Source organism: Chiloscyllium plagiosum, chromosome 27 (assembly GCF_004010195.1).
Source record: "Chiloscyllium plagiosum isolate BGI_BamShark_2017 chromosome 27, ASM401019v2, whole genome shotgun sequence".
Lineage (NCBI taxonomy): Eukaryota > Metazoa > Chordata > Chondrichthyes > Orectolobiformes > Hemiscylliidae > Chiloscyllium > Chiloscyllium plagiosum.
The window spans coordinates 48412680-48422309 of record NC_057736.1 but is presented as its reverse complement, the minus strand read 5'-3'; the positions used below and the strand labels follow the sequence as shown (position 1 = coordinate 48422309).

Here is a 9630-nt window from a genome sequence, read left to right as displayed (position 1 = left end):
TAAGGAGAAAAAGCAAGTAGGGTACTGAGTTGCATGATCAGTCATGATCTTATTAAATGTGAAGCACGTTGAATGTTAAAATGGATTACTCCTTGTCCTATTTTCAATCTTTCTATTTAAGAAGTATTTAGATGGACACTTGAAACACTTGGCTATGGACCAAGTACAGGGAAATGGGATGAGAGTATGTCACAGCTGAGTGGAAGGGACAATTTCCTTTAGTATAGGAGATTCTCGAACAAGGGGGCAGAACGTTAAAGCTAGTGTTAAGCTGTTGAGAGATGCTATCAGGAAACACTTCTCCACACAAAAGGGAGGGGAGATCTGGAATAAGTTTTACTGTTAAGATTAGGAGTTAAAAATTTCAAAACTGAGATGAGTAGATTTTTGTTCATGAGTTTATTAAGATTTACAGATCCGAGGTGCCTACATTTTATTAAGATTCAAATCAGTTATGATCTAACTGAATGATAAGATAGGCTTGGCAGATAAGTAATATATTTCTAATTCTTTGTGAATTGTGTGTCATCAGTCCCAGCACTGATTCATCTCTAATACCACTTACCAAACTGTTACAAGTCTGCAACAAACTTCCAACCCCTATGCTCTATTTTCTGTTGGTAGCCAGACTTTTACCTATTCTGCTACTTGGATTCTGGTTCCACAAGCTTTGACCTTAATTATTAATTATGCAATATCTTATCAAAGGCATTTCCAAATGATGAATTGTTATCCCATGATATAGTACAAGATACCTGGAAAAGCAGTGGACAGTCAGTGATTTAGACTGATCAGCCTGAAAGAGAAGCAGACAAGAAATGATCAAGATATGTACAACATGGTATCATGTGCAAAACTATTATAAAGTAAACAGATTAAAGGTGTAGACACAATCTTGTGATAATAGACTTTTAAAATAAAATTTCACTTGTTGAATGTGGGCATCACTGGCTGACCTGCATTTATTGCCTGTCCCTAGTTGCCTCTCAGAACATGGTGGTGAGATGCCGTCTTGAACTGCGGCAGTTCATGTGCTGTAGGTTGACCTATAATGCCTTTATGGAGAGAATTCTGTGATTTTGATCCAGTAACAATGAAGGAATAGTGATATATTTCCTGATCAGGACGGTGAGTGACTTGGAGGGGAACTTGCAGGTGGTGATGCTCCCATGTATCTGCTACCCTTGTTCTTCTGGATGGAAGTGGCCATGGGTTTTGATTTTTGGTGCATTTCTGTAGTGCGTGTTGTAGATAGTACACACAGCTACTACTGAGTGTCAATAGTGAAGGGAGTGGATGCTTGGATATTCTCCATGTCTACCTGCCTTTGAATGTGGTCACTTCAATATGTGAGGAATCGCAAATTGCAAACATTGTGTAGCCACCAGTGAACATCCCCACTTACAACCTTATGATGAAGGGAAGGTCATCGTAGAAGCGGTCGAAGATAGTAAGTCATCACCCTGAAGAACTCCTGCAGAGATATCCTGGCTCTGAGATGACTGTTCTCCAACAACAATAACCATCTTCGTATGTACCAGGTATGATTCCAACCAGTAGAGATTTTGTCCTCTGATTCCAGGGGGAGTGGGAATATGCCAGGCCATGAGGTTGCAGATTGTGTTGGGCATACGGTTCTGTTCCTTTGATAGCCCACAGTACTCATGGATGCTGTCACAAAGCTGGTCCCTTTTTTGTACAAACTGTTCCTTTTCTCAAGAATACCGTGTCCTTGATTTTTTTTCAGAGGGATCACAAACAGCTCCCGGCTCTGAGGTGACAAGTTTGGCACAGAGATGAAAAAGGGTGTTGAGAGGCCTTTTGTTTATATGTAAACAGATGAGACTTCAGCCCGAAGTAGTCATATTTTGAAGTGACCTGTATAATGAAAGGGGAGTGGTCAGCTCTCTAGTTAGGAGTTCAGCTGTGTGGAAACAGCCTGCCAAATTCCCTCCTTCTGCCCTTCTAACTTCAACCTGTAAGCATTTGTTCCGTTTTTACTGTTATTTTAAAAGGGGTTTCCTTATTGAGACTGTTGTGTATATTTGGAACTGCATAATTAAGTTTAATTTGGATAGACTGAGTTCTGTAGGTGTTCCTTATACTGTTCTTTGTATTTCATTGTGTAATTTTGTGAATAAATTTTTGTCTGTTTTAAAAGCTGGTAGACAACCAAGCTGGCTTACTCCAGGTAATTTTCACAGTATACTTACCAAAACAAATTGCAAAGTTATGGTCTGGGTTGCCTGCTTCAGAATGTTTCGAGTGGTCTGGCTTAGTCCATAACAATTCCCTTGACTTGAGTTGCTAGATCTGTTTGAAGTCTTATTTAACATAATGATAGTGCCACATAACACGGTGGAGGGTATCCTCAGCATGAAGGTAGGACTTCATCTCTACAAGGACTGCGTTGTGGTAGGTCTTACCAATACTGTCATGGATAGATGCTTCTGAAGCCTGCAGATTGGTAAGGAAGAGGTCAAGTATGTTTTTCCCTTTTGTTGGTTCCCTCACCACCTCTCACAGAATTAGTGTAGCAGCTGTGTCCTCTGGAAACCAACCAGCTCAATCAGTAGCACTTCTCCGAGTCAATTTTGGTGATGGACATTAAAATCCCCCCTCTGATGCCAAATGTTGTTCAACATGGAGGAGTACTGATTCATCAGCCAAGAGAGGACAGGACATGGTAATCAGCAAGAGGTTTCCTTGCCAATGTTTAGACTAATGCCATGATGCTTGAATGGGTCAGGGGTCAAATCTTGAGGACTCCCAGGGAAGCCCCCACCCAATATGCCACTGTGCCGCTACCTCTGCTGGATCTGTCCTTCCACGGGACAGGACATATCCAGGAATGGTGATGGTGTTGTCTGAAACAATGTAAAGGATGATTAGAATTAATATCAAGGGGATAAACAATACTTAGAATACACCCTACACATTTCTGGGATCATCCTCATGACTCTTCTCTGCCACCCCTGTCGAGTGCACCTCATTTTTTAAATAATCCGATAACCAGAATTGTATTTAATCACTCTCTAAAAGTTCAATACAGGTTTTATATGACGTTCTGATTATTTGCATCTATCCATCTAGAAATAATGTGTACTCAGGCATTGGGGTTTCCCCGCCATTCCTTCAATCATAATAAACTTAACATTTAAAAATGTAAAGACGCACAAACCACTCATTCCCTTTTGATTGCCACTTCAATACAGGAAGACTCATACAAAGCCTTCACTTAACCCTTATTACATTAAGATACATTTATAACCACACAATCCCTCAGACTAACTTCGGAGAAAGAGAAACAGAGGGGGAAAAAAAGGGAACCAGTTACAATGGTCATCAGTCAATTAGCACAGAGCTTTTCTGAGATATCACAGTTTGAGTCTTTCATTTTCATGATCCTGACCCCTTTCACAGTGATTCCAACACACTGCACACTCCTGGTTTGGTTCACAATGGTCCTGACCCATTGCAAACTGCTGGTCTGGTTCACAATGAACCCAAACCACTGCACACACCCCTACTCCTGACCAGCTTCACCCTTCTCCTGATCAGCTTCACTCTTCTGACTAGCTTCACCCTTCTGATCAGCTTCACCCTTCTCCTGACCAGCTTCACCCTCCTCCTGGTCTGCTTCATCCTCTTCTTGCCCAGCTTCACCCTCCTCCTGTTCGGTGCCTATGGAATGAACTGCCACAGGAAGTGGTAGAGGTTGGTACAATGACAACATTTGGATGGGTATACGAATAGGAGGGGTTTAGAGGCCAAATGCTTGCAAATGGGACTCAATTAATTTAGGATATCTGAATGATTCCTGATGAAGGGCTTATGCCCGATACGTCAATTCTCCTGCCTCTCAGATGCTGCTGAACCTGCTGTGCTTTTCCAGCACCACACACTCAACTCTGATCTCCAGCATCTGCAGTCCTCACTTTCTCCTATCTGATTGGCATGGGTGGGTTGGACCTGTTCTGTTTCTGTGCTGTAAATCTCTATGACTCAATCCCACCCTGCAGCTGCTTTCTTTCATTCTGCTCTGATTTGCGAGATTAATTTCATTCTAAGTCTCGGCTGCCAACTCCTTTAGCTGCTCAAGGAGACTGTTCTTGGCATGTAATAACTTTTGCGCTTGCCACAGTATGTTTAACTCTTATATCTAGCAAAGAAACTGTGATTCATGGAGTCATTGAGATGTACAGCACAGAAGCAGATCATTCGGTCCAACTCATCCATGCCAACCAGATATCCTAACCTAATCTAGTCCCATTTTCCAGCACTTGGCCCAGCATTTAACACAATGAATAGAATAACAACAAAATACACTATAAACTAACAATTTACACTGTAAATCTAATCAACCTCTTCAGCTTTAACAACTCTGGATGATTATATACCACCACACTAGATCTTGGCTTTGATCTACATGGCGATGATCTCCCAGCGTTCCTTGGGGGTGTCTTCACTTAACAGTAGCTGGTCTTGAGTTACTGCTTCTGTGGATGGTTTTGCGGCAATTCTTACACTTAGGAGTTGTTCCAGCCCTGAACAATTGGACCCAACCAGGCATTGACATGTCGATGGCAGGGTGGTGCTTGGGCATCCATTCCTGGAGGTGTTAGGTGCATATAAGTCAGGTTGCTCTCCAAATAAAGATGTGAGGCGCCCCTGTCTCTGGCAAACAACTTGAGATTCTGATTGTCCTGGGAATGGCATTCAGGTTGATTCTATTCAAGTATATACTATATTGTCTGCAGTGGCTGGGCCAATTACACACTGTTTGGCTGTAGCTGCAACCTGTCTGGATTCTGCAGCATGTTTATTCCAGAGTCTTTGAACACAGTCACTTTGGTCAAGGCTTATCTCAAATTACCAGCATACTTATTTATTGTCCATTTTTCATAAATCCATCATTTTGAGTGGCCCCCCGGTTATATAACCGAGGCAGTATCTGTTTTCAGGTAACATCTGTGAAGTTTCAGGAGCCAGTCAAATAACAACCTGATAACATCTGCAATTTGAATCAGGCGCCTTTCCACTTGAGCTGTACCAGGTTTTTTTACAAAAGTTAACTTAGCTAGTGTGGATGGAGATCATATGGGTTGCACATTCACCCTTTGGTGTGGCACCAACCCATCTGAAAAGGCTTCAGTCTGGGAATACAATTGTAAATTCTCATTATATGATTGTGTGTGTGTGAGACTTAAATGCAGGCGTGACTGAGTGTGATTGAGTTTTTGTAACCATGCATGACTAAGTAGAGTGTGAGTACAACTGAGTGTGAACATGACTGAGTAAAATCACAACTGAATGTGAGTGCGACTGAGTTTAAGTATGATGGAGTCTTTGTAAGTGTGTGCATGACTGCTTCAGTGTGAGTGTGACTAAGTTGCTTTGTATGATTGAAACTTTTGAATTATGCATGTGACTAAGTTACTGTGACTGAGTGTGTGTCAGTGCGCTTATGATTGAGTGTGAGTTTCTGTGACATTGCCCTCGCTGACTAGTTTCCACAAATTGTTTTGTTTTAATAATAATGGACGGACTGTGGATTTTCTCCTTCATGTTCATCAGCTGATATAATCCTCCTGACATTAATCAACGGTGAAACTCTACAAGGAATAATTACCTTCCTCTTAAAATATCTCAACACAATCTAATGATTTGAATTGAAGCTGATTCTAATTATTGACAGTCATTACATTAGAGCACTGTTTCCCTTAGAGACTTTTGATGGACTCTAAAAGTGAGCTTCAGAAAATTGAGTCTCCTTCACTGTGGCTGACCTCCAACGAAGAGACAGGCTTGTGGTTGGCAACACACAATATGAAACTGGGATCCTGTAACTATTCAGTGTTTTACCATAGCCAAGATGCTCTTAGTTTTGCTTTAACTCCAGTCAACCAATTACATCACAAGGGAAAAGTGGGGCTGGAAGTGATTGAAGGGAAGTCAACATTTAATAAAGTGGTTTCACCAATTTTTGGTTTAATAACTTTGAATTGATTAAGGCAAGTGAGGAATTAAACAATAATCTATTTGGTTGTGTTTGATTGATTGTTTCAGTGTGGAACACTAAGGCACTCTGTGACTGACTCAGCTTGTAACCCAATCTCATTGGTTCCATATCTCAGAATGAAAACTTGCTGCCTTTCAAGATTAAATGAGCAGGTTCACATTGTACATTGTCTTCTACACTAATTATTATATGCAAATGTATTTTGTTCATACACTGTAAGCTTTTAAGTGCTGGCTCTTAATAATTTACTGTGAGGTTTAAGATCAAATATAACTTTATTACTTAAATATTTATTAGTAAGAAGGGTAACTCTTCCAAGTGCCAATACCTACCACTAAAACACACTTCCAGCAGATGGCCTCAGCAGAGTATCTGCACCAAGAAGTAACAGAATACTCCCTCTTATTTTGAACTAATGAACAAAAAAGATATTGTAAAAATGCCCAATTGTCTTTCGGAGCAGTCATCAAAATTAACAGAAACAAACCAGAATATCTTGGGGAAATAATCAGGAGACAGCAGGAATTATGTTCATTAGATGACTATGCTGTACTTTTAAAGAAACAATCAGGAATTAGGCAGACCCTAAATAACTAAACCAAGGTTAACCATAAACTATTTACACACTAATAAATAGTGACTAGTGAAGCTAAAAAAGACCTGGCTCTTAGTGATTCATTGCTCAAAAGGAGTTTTGAAGAAGAAGTGAACGGCACGGGGGCTCAGTGATTCGCACTGCTGCCTCATATTACCAGGGACCAGGGTTCAATTCCAGCCTTGGGCAACTGTCTGTGTTGACTTTGCACATTCTCCCCATGTCTGCGTCAGTTTCCTATGGGTGCTCCGGTTTCCTCCCACAGTCCAAAGATGTGCAGGTTAGGTGAAGTGACCATATTAAATTGCTCAAAGTGTTCAGGGATTTGTAGGCTAAGTACGTAAATCAGTGGTAAATGTAGAGTAATAGGGTCGGGGAATGGATCTGGATGGGTTACTCTTCAGACTAACAAGTGTGGACTTGTTGGGCCAAATGGCCTGTTTCCATAATGTAGGGATTCTATGCTTCTACGAACTTCAATCAACATAATAGAACAAGTCTGAAAATGTGTTGCTGGAAAAGCGCAGCAGGTCAGGCAGCATCCAGGGAACAGGAGAATCAACGTTTCGGGTGTATGCCCGAAACGTCGATTCTCCTGTTCCCTGGATGCTGCCTGACCTGCTGCGCTTTTCCAGCAACACATTTTCAGCTCTGATCTCCAACATCTGCAGACCTCACTTTCTCCTCCATAATAGAACAAGTGCCTAGTGAACTAGTTTCATGAAATGGCATCTCGATGTGGATAGACTGAGAACTGCAGCTGCTAATAAGTATCAATTCTTTTCTACATGTTTTAATAAACCGAATAAATTATGGGGAAATTTGTCAAAACATAGTTGTACCTGAAATGGACCTTCCAACTAACCAGGACTAGTAAACTTTAGATTGATTCTGTCAACTCAGTTGATAATTGTAATCAGGTCTTACCATTGAAAGTGAACCCCATCACTTTACAGGGTGGTCTATGAAATCCAACAATATTATTTTGAGATGAAATCACTTTGAGCCAATTTAGTTGATTCAACAATAACTTGCATTATATAGCTCCTCTACCATAATGACACATCACAACACACTTTCCAGCAGCATCATAACATAAAATTAGTCATGGAACCACACAAGGAGATGGGGGGCAGATCAAACAAAAAGATTTGTCCAACAACTAGATTCTAAAGGAGAATAGCAAAGTCAAGAGATGATAAAGTGCAGGGAGGGAATTTCAGAGCTTAGGGTCCTGACAACTGAAGGTATAACCACCAATGGCAGGGCAATTAAAACAAGAATGCTCAAGATACTAAATATGGAGGTCATGCTGAAATTTCAGAGGGTTGTGGGCTGGAAGAGACTAAGTTAATTTTTGGACTGAGTTAATGGGAGATTTAAATATTAGTTGACCTGGTAGTTGGTGGATTTGATCTGATTGTGTATTTTGTATTTAGATTTCTGCAGCCACATTTTACGTTTCAACTGAAATACATTACCTCTGACAGTACAGCATTCAAACAGGACTGGTGTAAGATGTAACAGCATGAGCTCAAAAACCTGAAGTCAGATTTAATGTAAGTATTTTACAAGAACCCTGACAGTGACCAAAGAAATTCCTCAACTTTCAGCATTGCTTTGAGACTGTCTACTTACCCAAATGGAGCAACTGTGTAGGATTTCTAGTGGAACAATCATATGATAAGATAATGGACATGATAGCACATTGCTTTTCAACCCAATTCTCAATTGTTTCACTTTGTTCCATTCTTTAGAATTGCCTTGAATATTCTGGAGTCTTGGTGCTGGATTTTCAATTCGAGGTTGAAAATGGTGTCAGAAATATTCCTTAACCTTTCTTACCTCATCACTCTCTTTACCTCTTCTTCACCATTTGCCTCCCCTTTGCCCCCACGGAATCCATTATTCCGTTTCGAGGAAACCAAAATCTGATAAATCTGTGAAAGCCTTCAAACATCCAAATAGAGGGTTAAGCTTTTCTACAAAAATCAATGACAGCAATATGGAGAGTTTAAGTAAATTGTTCTGGATTTCGCATTGGGCGAGCCTTGCAATATTGTGAAGTGCAGAATAGCGACTTATTCAATCTATTCTAATGCACCTGAAGTCCCAAAGTCCTCAAAATCAAGTCAAGAAGAACATAAATGATCAATAGAGGTCTTCTAGAAATTACTGATGAGAGTTAATTGTGACAGACAGAGCACTTTATATCTCAACTTCCAATTTTGCTGCTTTCTGTCATCTAGCCAATCATTGAGAAGGGGAAACTAACCACCCTGATTATAAGTCAGAGTATTTCTTCAGTTCTCTGCAAAAAGCCCACTCTGATATCAATGTTCTCAACATTCTAATTCCTTCCAATGAAAGAGCAACACTACATTAAAACAGCACTACAGTACATCACGCTGCCTTTACACTGCAAGTTCTGCTGTGGTGATTCGATTGTTATCATTCATACCTCCTCCAAACATCTTATTTATCAACACAACAAATATAAACATACAGCTCCTCAAACCTGCTCCATCATTTAATGAAATAGTGGCTGTTTGTATTTTGAATTCCAGTTCCACACCTAATTCCAATAACATTTAATCCCCTTACCTAACAAGCACCTATCTAACACCACCTTAAAAATTTGAAGTCAAAAATCACAGAACACCAGATTAGAGTCGAACAGGTTTGTTTGGAAGTACTAGCTTTCAGAGTGCTGCTCTTTCATCAGGTAGCTGTGGTAGAGGATCAAAAAACACAGAATTTATAGCAAAAGATCACAGTGTCATGCAACTGAAACAATATATTGAACAAATCTAGGTTGCTGGTTTGTTCAATATATCATTTCAGTTGCATGACACTGTGATCTTTTGCTATAAATTCTGTTTTTAATGATCCTGCTCCACAGCTACTGATGAAAGAGCGGCAGTCCGAAAGCTAGTGCTTCCACATAAACCTGTTGGACTATAACCTGGTGTTCTGTGATATTTAACTTTGTCCACCCCAATCCAACTCTGGC

The 9630-nt window shown here is 40.3% G+C and overlaps 1 long non-coding RNA gene across 1 annotated transcript; it reads left to right on the top strand.

Moving 5' to 3' along the window:
* Window positions 1–6000: 6000 nt before the first annotated feature.
* Window positions 6001–9276, top strand: LOC122563764. Its single transcript, XR_006315720.1, has 3 exons — window positions 6001–6174; window positions 8057–8176; window positions 8375–9276. It is a non-coding gene; the product is annotated as an uncharacterized LOC122563764 (long non-coding RNA).
* The last annotated feature ends 354 nt before the right edge of the window (window positions 9277–9630 follow it).